The sequence below is a fragment of the Myotis davidii genome, unplaced genomic scaffold, assembly GCF_000327345.1.
Source record: "Myotis davidii unplaced genomic scaffold, ASM32734v1 scaffold102, whole genome shotgun sequence".
Taxonomy (NCBI): Eukaryota; Metazoa; Chordata; class Mammalia; order Chiroptera; family Vespertilionidae; genus Myotis; species Myotis davidii.
This window is the reverse complement of record NW_006293778.1, coordinates 1,162,264-1,171,042: the sequence shown is the minus strand read 5'-3', so window position 1 is coordinate 1,171,042 and position 8,779 is coordinate 1,162,264. Positions and strand designations below refer to the sequence as shown.

General features: G+C 42.4%; 1 long non-coding RNA gene across 2 annotated transcripts; it reads left to right on the top strand.

The window, feature by feature from the left end:
* Window positions 1-1,037: 1,037 nt before the first annotated feature.
* On the top strand, window positions 1,038-6,177 carry LOC107183701. 2 transcript variants are annotated; one of them, XR_001514499.1, is made up of 4 exons: window positions 1,038-1,090; window positions 1,997-2,231; window positions 3,211-3,589; window positions 5,984-6,177. It is a non-coding gene; the product is annotated as an uncharacterized LOC107183701 (long non-coding RNA). The 2 variants fall into 2 exon arrangements; XR_001514498.1 differs by lacking the exon at window positions 5,984-6,177 and having other exon boundaries at window positions 3,211-3,979.
* The last annotated feature ends 2,602 nt before the right edge of the window (window positions 6,178-8,779 follow it).

Here is an 8,779-nt window from a genome sequence, read left to right as displayed (position 1 = left end):
CCTAATAGTTTAGAAGCTGTTTGTCTCCAAACAAAGTGCCTTGAGGTATTTTAATTATTTCACAGCACTTATTTTGATGCCCTACCCATCGTTTTCATCAGTGATGTATTCATACAGCCTGGGCATCTCCTTCCAAAGAGAAGAAAGTGAAGTGAGATCAGAACTAGTGTTTTCTAAAAAGAATTCACAGGTCCACCTCATCCTATTATTGTTTCAATAAACATTCTGTGGACTCTTATTATGTACCAGACAATGTAGTAGGCACTAGGGATACAGAGATGCTGATACACAGCCTTTGCCCACAAGTATTGCACTGTCTATTTAGAGAGACAGAGAAGTCAGGGTACTGCAATACAGAGGATGCTGGGGGAGGGATTTTTTAAGCCAGCCTGGAATGGGGACTATGGGTTTGAAGAAGGCTTTCCAGAGAAACCGATACTAAGCTGGGTTGTGCAGTGTGACCCAGCCCTGGATTTCAGGGACTCATAGGCTGCACTCATTTCCCTGGGACGCAGTCTTACCTGGAGGCCTCTGCTCTGTAGCTGACACAGGGATGGGTTGTCAGAGGAAACCAGGACCCACAGTGATGCCTAGGGCCCAAAGAAACATGATTCTGATGTTAGATTATCCTTAAATTCCAAGTGTGACACCAGTGGAAACAGTTGAGTGAACAGGATAAACAAAATGCAAGAGATAAAGATGAAGGAAGGAAAGAAGGAAGGAAGGAAGGAAGGAAGGAAGGAAGGAAGGAAGGAAGGAAGGAAGGAAGGAAGGAGAAGGAAGGAAGGAAGGAAGGAAGGAAGGAGTAAAAACTGTCACTCTGAAAGGAGTGAAGTGAAAAGGAAAACTACACCACCCAGATGACCTCAAACATCAATTTTGAGCAGAGCTTGTACATGTTAATAACGCTTGACACAGCTCAGGGCATGCAGACAGAGCCCAGGAGCAGCACATTGTAAATGTGTGGTGGGTTAGAAAGAGGATTTTGCAGCACCAGCAAACCATATAAATTCTGATGCAGGCCTGATTAGCCTGCAGTGTGGGAATCTTCACCCCAGCGGATTTGTGGCTGACTGGGACAGCTCAGAAGGTAAGCTGGAGGGAAGGAATTCCCTGGGGCCAATCCTCTTAAACCTGACAACCACTTACTGGAGATGGAGGCAGGAGGCAGAGGTACAGGCAGGCTGTCTGCAAAGTAGAAGGGAGGGCCTGTGGGCCACCCAGAAAGTAGACAGGGCACACCCGCTTCAGCACACTGAGGACCTGTAATTGGACAATTTCGCTCTTGGCAGAGGCCTTTGTCTCAATGGTTTCTTTTCTAGAGGCTTCAGTATTAGCTCTTACAATGACTAAGGATCTCACTAGAAAGAATAAACCCTTTGAAAATGAAAGGAAGCTTACATTTGGATGCAAAAGTTTACCCAATACTAGTAACCTTAGTTTGGGGCTGGATTATGAAAAGGAAAAAGTTCTGGTGGGAACAAGGGAGTGGGTTATGACGAGGATGGGCCAGTGCTCAGAAATCCCGCAAGTGAGGCAGCGAGCAAGCCTCAGAAAGAGGAGTTCCCCTGGGTGGCTCACGGGGGAGAGCCTGGGTGGGGCAGCACATCCAGCTCTGTGTCCCAGTGCCTGATGGGAGCCTGGATGGATGGAGTCAGCAACCCGGCATTCCACTCCTTTTACCATCTCACTGCCTGCATGACTTTCAGAAAATTATTTGTCCACACCCGGCCGGCATGGCTCAGTGGTTAAGCATTGACCTATGAACCAGGAGGTCATGGTCCCAATTCCCAGTCAGGGCACATGCCCAGGTTGTGGACTCAATCCCCAGTGGGGGGCATGCAGGAGGCAGCCGATCAATGATTCTCTCTCATCATGGATGTTTCTATCTCTCTCCCCCTTCCTCTCTGAAATCAATAAAAAATAATTTTTTTAAAAAAGAAAACTATTTGTTCTTTTCTGGGCCTCAATTTCCACATCTGCAAAATGGGCAAAGGAAGAAAATATTTACCTCATGCCGTTGTGAGATAATCCACTCATGTGCTGGGGCTGCAAGTATTGTGTAAGTGCCCAATAAGGAAGCTAATAATATCGCCAAACCTTAGAGCCCTCCAGCGACATCGGCACTGTGACCTCTGACAAGCAGATGAGGAAGCCAAAAGTGAGGGGTCTGGATAAATTACCAAGAGGTCACAGAGCTAGCCAATGGCAGAGTCAGAATTTGCACCCAGGTAAATTACTATGCTGTATCTATTCTCTTCCATTAATCTCTCGCTGCACGCACTGTTTTTTTCTCTAGTTGGTCCTCTTGCTTCCCAGAAATTCTGCTTTGGTCTAAAACCTTAAGGATCGGTAGTGTGAGGTAACTCTAACGTTTCTCATTTTTTCCTGTGAACATGCCCAGAGCACCTCCGTAGCAGCGCCTGGGAGTACGTACCCACTTTACTTAAAAGAGCTGCAATAACCTGGATCAGTCTTGGCAAGGATCAGGGACCCACAAAACTGGTTTTCAAGGAACCAATCCTAAATAAGGGTACTGTTATTTACTCTACGATTTGGGCAGTGCACACAGACCATGGAATGTGCAGACAGGAAGGGATGGCAAGGCATGTTTCCGGCTTGGCCAACTTTTACTCTTTTCTGCAAAGTCGGCCCCACTCCAAAGGCTGTTACCCTCTGTGAGGAGGGCTAAGGACCAGAGAGAATACATTCATCAGAATCACCCAAAACAAAGGGCTGCCTCTGCCTTAAGTCCCTTAAGCTTCTCAGAGGAAAGGTGTCATTAGAGGTGAAATAGCTGGTATTAAGCCTTGGGCCCAGCAGAATCACTGCAAACACGCTCATCACTTTCCTGCTCAACTGTCCTTTGCTGTTTGGTTCTAAGACACTATTTACTCACGTGCCTTGGACAATTTCAGCTCACCCAGGAACTCTCTCAGGCAGCAATGTTTATTTTGTTTCTAATTCAACCTTGGTTTTGTTGAAAGGGCATAAAATTTGTATCTGAGAAGATGTTTGGTGCTACAAAAGAAAAAGTAGCCTAAGCAAAAAGGAAAAATGTATTCTTTCACATCACAAGAGACTGGGGCTAGGGCTGCCCTAGGCCAGAGAATTCAACAATTCAAAGATACCATCAGAGGAGACCCAGGGACTTTTCATCTTTTCTCCCTCTAAATGTCAGCAGGTCAGTTATATCTCTCTTGATTACAGGTGGGCAACAGTATCCAAAAGCCAAAGAGTGTCTTTCTTCCATGGACCTACTTTTAAGAACAAGAAGAATCTTTCCAGAAGCCTCCAGAGCAGACACTGCCCTTCATGTTTCATTGGCCAGGCTGGGTCATGGTCTACTCTTAAACCCATCACTGGCAAGAAGTCCCTACACTAGTCAAGGTTGACTGCCTGGGACTGGTAAGCAGGCCAGAGTGGCAATGGATGTTGACTAGCACACCAACAATGTCCTTGTGATATTTGAAGGCATACAGAGCTGGGTTTACAACCAGGCTCACCATTTACAAACCTAGACAATTTTACCTCTTGAAATTTTAGTATCCTTGCTTGGAAAATAGGGTTAAGAATATCTACTGCAAAGGTGATTGGTGAGGGTTAAACAAGGCATATTTGTGAAAGGTATAACACAGTGCGTGGCACATAATAGTTACTTAATGCCTGTTGGTTTTTCCCGTTTCCCTTTTGCTTCCCTTTTGGATAGCTTTCAGCATATGTGTTCCCATTAGGACTAGAGGACTTTTTTTTTATCTCTTCATGTCTGCAGCAAGTTCTCCTGCCTCTTCTAGTGATTTCTGGTTCCACAACATTATTAACAATGCTTTTAAGAATGTGATTATTACTTGTCATTAATACTACTATTGGAGTAATTGATAAATGTATAGTATAAAATGATGTTGACCCAAAGTTCATATATGTTGTCATATTTGACCCTGATAATGTGGTCAATTGGGGTTGCTGCAATTAAAGGTAATGAACCAATTTATTTCCTTGTAATTTGTTATGTTTAATAAGAATCTTCCATGCCCTTTGTCCAGTAAATATACCCACACATTAATTTGATCAACTGCCAGAAAGTGTTTAATGAGGCCTTTGTTGCATGGTTTACGTTGCCCCTTTGCTCTATTTACCATTTGTGGAGAAATTGAAGAAAGGAAAATTCATATATTTTGTCACTGGAGAAGTTCTTCTGCTGCCTTGAGAAAGAGACAAGTATTCTGTTTGCATAACAGAACACAAAAAGGGCTAATGAGGATGCTTTGGTTTCAATCATTATTAAGAGAAACATTTCTTTTTTAAAAATCAAAGGTAATCTCTAATATGCATGAGTTGTAACTGCTCTTAGGTAAATGCTACAGAAAATACTTATTTTGCATTAAAGCAGAGCTGCTGATCTTTTTCTTAAGTTTTCATGTTATTTCCAAATGGTTCTTTATCAGCCAGCCATTTACTGAAAACCCACTATGTGCTCCAGCATGCTACATGAAGCGGAGGACACAAAAGTCAGGGAGACCTGGGCCTGGCTCTTGAGTGTGACAGTCCAGTTGGACAGAGAAGACACATGCAATCGGCTTGAACAATGCAGAACAGTAGCATGGAGTGGCAGGAGAACTGAAATGGCTTCTGGAACTGTCACAGCTAGTTGGTGGCCTTAGGTAAACAACCTATCTTCTTGGGGTCTCTGTTTCCCTCCTTTGTAAAATGAGTGATTTTAGCCAGGCAATGCTTAAAGGTGGTCAGATTCTAAAATTCTGTGGTTATCAAAGTGGTCCAGAAGATCACCAAGAGCTGGAATAGTCAGCAAAGGTTGGCCAAGATGAACTAGACTGGAGGTAGATCTGATGGGACTCTGTGGATGGAATCTGCGAGAGGGGACGCACATTCAGGGCAGGGGGAATTAGAAGGAATAAGCAATGATTCTGGGGTCATGAGTGTCATCCTAGCTGGAGAGAGGGAACGTGCTAGACAATCACCACAGGAAATCCAACTGATCAATAAGTGTGGAGCGAGACACAAGGCTGAGCTAGTTAGCCTTGATGTTAATAGTTCATAGTAGGCTTCACCCTCATATCTCTTTTTTTTAAAAATTTTTATCCATTTTCTCTCCCTCCTTTTCTTCCTCTCCTACCTCTTCTTTCTACTTCTCTATCTTGATATTTTTCTTGCTCATCTCCTTGTCTTCTTTTTTATGTTTCCTCTTTCTATTATCTTGTTGTTTACGGTTTGCAAAGCACGTCTCCCTACATGATGCTTTCTAATAAGTAAACAGCTCATACCATTCTCAGACTTCTCAGAATTCAGACACAGGAGCTAGAAAACCTGGAGGGTTTGAGTCCCTGGTTATGCCATTTTCCAGCTGCCTGGTCTAAGGCAAGTTCTATTCTCTGTACTTTAATGTTCTTTCCTCACAAACAAAGGTAGTAAGGATACCACCTCACAGAGTTGTAAGAATTAAATGAATAACTAAAGCACTTATAACACTGCAGGGCACTTGGTGGATTCTAGGTGTTAACTACTATTTGGAAAAGACCTCTCAGGTCATTTTCTCTTCTGCCTAAATGGTTCATAATGTGCATGGTCTTCTAAGTGTCTGTGCCTAACATCCGCCTATTGGCCACTTTTACTTGAGCGAGTTGGAGCACCAGCTGCGTTAATCATTTAAATGTACTAATCAACATTTCGAGAACATTTTTAAAGTCTTCTGAAGAAGGCCATGGCCTGAAGTTCCAGCCATTTTAATTAGTTTCACGTTCTCGGCCCCATGATCCAGAAATCTCTAATTGCACCGTGGCAGCCTCCTGCTCCCTGTCACAGATCTGACTCTACCTGTGACTATTTAAAGTTTATGAATCATGCTCCCTCTGTTTGAACTCCTGAAGCCTCTGAAATGAAATGAGTAATTATCAAGATGCGATTGTAGAAGATGCTGTAAAATGATTATTTTTCCTTTTTGTATGAACCTGTTTTTTTTTTCCAGTTGTCTCCATGAGCCTGAAGCAAATGTCAGCTATTCCTCCAAGGAACAGAGAAGAAGATTCTTAGAATCAAGAAGCCTGACATCTGATAAGCAAGCACTCCCTCCTTTCAAAGGTGGTGGAAGTGTGCTATGGCAGCCTTGAGGTTTACCTTAGTGCCCTGCCCCGTACATTGCCTGAGTGGGGGCCCCTGGCATGAATGTCAATGAGGAAATAGCTAGTGCTGGGAGTCCCCAGGAACACAGTGAGGCTGGTCCTCAATGCAAAAGCTTCATGTTCTTAGTAATGAGCTTTTCCCTTCAATGTCCTGGGCATATTCTGATTCTTTCCACTTGGATAAATAATAGGTCTAATTCTACAGGCTATAGAGCCATTAGACTTCAGACATTAAAAAATGAAAAAACATTGAAATAAAAGCAAATCAGTTTTGATCATTTTTAATTTTTTCTCCTGTTTTATTTACCATTGCATTTTTAAATTTCAGAGAGGGACAATCCACTCCCTACTTCCAACATTCTTTCTTCTCTTAATGTAACCTGTATTAATTTCTTATTCATTCATTCATTCATTCATTTATTCAAAATTAAAAAGGTGCCTAAACAATATAAGCTTACCATGCTCTCCTTTGCCCCGTACAAAACAACATGTAAAGGTAAAACAGAAAACAAAACACACAACCCTCTTATTCATTTTTCACTGCTTTTAAGATTATCCAAAGTTCTTGGCCTGACATATTGAGCCCTTTACACTTCCACCATAGTCCACCTCTCCAGCCTCATTTATCACCACCTCCGCTATGCCCCCCTTATGCCACAGTGGTCATTCCCTCACCGGTTCTGCGAAGTACCAGGAACTTGTAGGTCATTACACATTTGTTCACACATTCCAGCTTCTTCTTTAAATCTCCTTTGCCTATATCCTCCTGCCTATTACTTTACCACCAACTTTTTCTGACTTTCTAGGCACTTCTATGTGTATATGCTCATGTCAATATTTTTAACTCTCTTGTTTTATTATGAATGATCCATTCACATATCTATCTATCCCTCTAGGATGGCAAGTCCTTGAAGGTTGGGATCACCTCTTAGTCACCTTTGTACCCAAAATGCTGTGCATAGAGCTTGGCATATAGCAAGTTCTTATTAGATGCTTGCTGCATAAATGGGTGGGTGGATGGATGGATAGATGGATGGATGGATGGATGGATGAATGGATGGATGGACAAATGAATAAATGCATATATGAATGAATGAATTGTAAAGTAATGAATTAATGGTTTCTATTGCGTCTTTGGTAGGGAAGGAATTAAAGTATAAAATTTTAACCTTATGTATATGGCTGGATTCTTTCTGCTGCAGATGAAAAGAGTTCTAACTCAGGCTAGCCTAAGCAAATATCTGGCTCACATGGTTGAGAAATTCAGGAGTGGAGCTGGGCTCAGAGACTGCAGGGGACTCGGAAGGTGCCATAAGCTCTTTTTTCCTCACATACTGCCATGCACACACTCCCTCTCTTGTCTCTTCATCTCTTGTCTATGTTTCCCCGCCCCCTTTCTCTTGATTATTGGCCTCATTTTCTCTTGTACCTGCTAAGCATCCTTCTACCACTGGAACCAGAGAGGTTGGGCAGCCTTGGAATTGTATCATTGCACTTTAATGACCTCAGGATAAAAGAGTGAGCTTCTTTTCCTAGGATATATCTATAAAACCCAGTGAAGGATTCTAATTCACTATCCAATATGACCAGCACAATGGGATACTCTGATGGGCCAGACCTGGAACATTTTCTCAGAGTGTTTAGCCTGGGGAGGAAGGAGTAGTGGCCTTTGATAAATAGTCCCACAGAAACCTATGCAAAGAGGGCAAGACAACGTACTCAGAGAGCAGTGATGTACTTTTATAAAGGGGGGAGCGATGCTGAGATGGTAAAAGAACAGATTTCTACCACACCCGGGAGTTTCTTCACGCATGTAAGCTGCAACTTAACACACTTCAAATGTGGCGATGACATTTCATGTTTAAAAGATAGGCATTTAAGTATTTACCAAGTAACATATAAATAAAAATAAGAAAAAGGCTTAAGTGTTAAAAAACCTTTTTCACTGTTGCTTTTGCTTTTGAAGATTGTACACTTGAATCCATGCCTTTGTTTTAGAATACCTCAAATAGAAGTGTCAAAATGAGAATTTCTCCTGAATTTTCTCTACCTCATCAGAAATTAAGTAGACTCAGGAGTTTATCCCTCTGAATTTCAGACTTATGTTCATCTGTGGCTGTTATTGGAACATCTGAAATCAGAGCTGCTCCATAGTTCTCTCTCAAACTTGGCAAATTAAAAATCTCATCTTCAAATGCATTTTCTCAACTTAATTCTCCCATGCTAAATGCTTGGTGGCCCTTCTATTTGTCCATTTTTGGGAGAACACTGCATGGTCTTTTTGCCAGAACAATATTTTTTGAAGGCCTAGGTTGTTGCTATTCCAAAGGCAAGGGATCCCTGGATCAAAATGGAACCACAAGTTCCATTTGGCATTACTCAACCCACCTTATCAGCGGAGGCCAGGGATGTTTTTCTCTAAAATCAGAGCTTTCATCAAGACCACAGAGCACAAGTGAATCCTGCAATCTGCATTTGCAACACTTGTGATCTAGAAACCAGCCCCAGGTAGGCAGGAAGACTGACTCTTTCCACTGCTCCAAAACCCTCTGCTCGGTAACTTCCTAATCTCCCATGACATATCTTGAAAATGGATCGCAGTTGCTGGACTTTAATTATTCACACTTAAACTGCATCTTCCA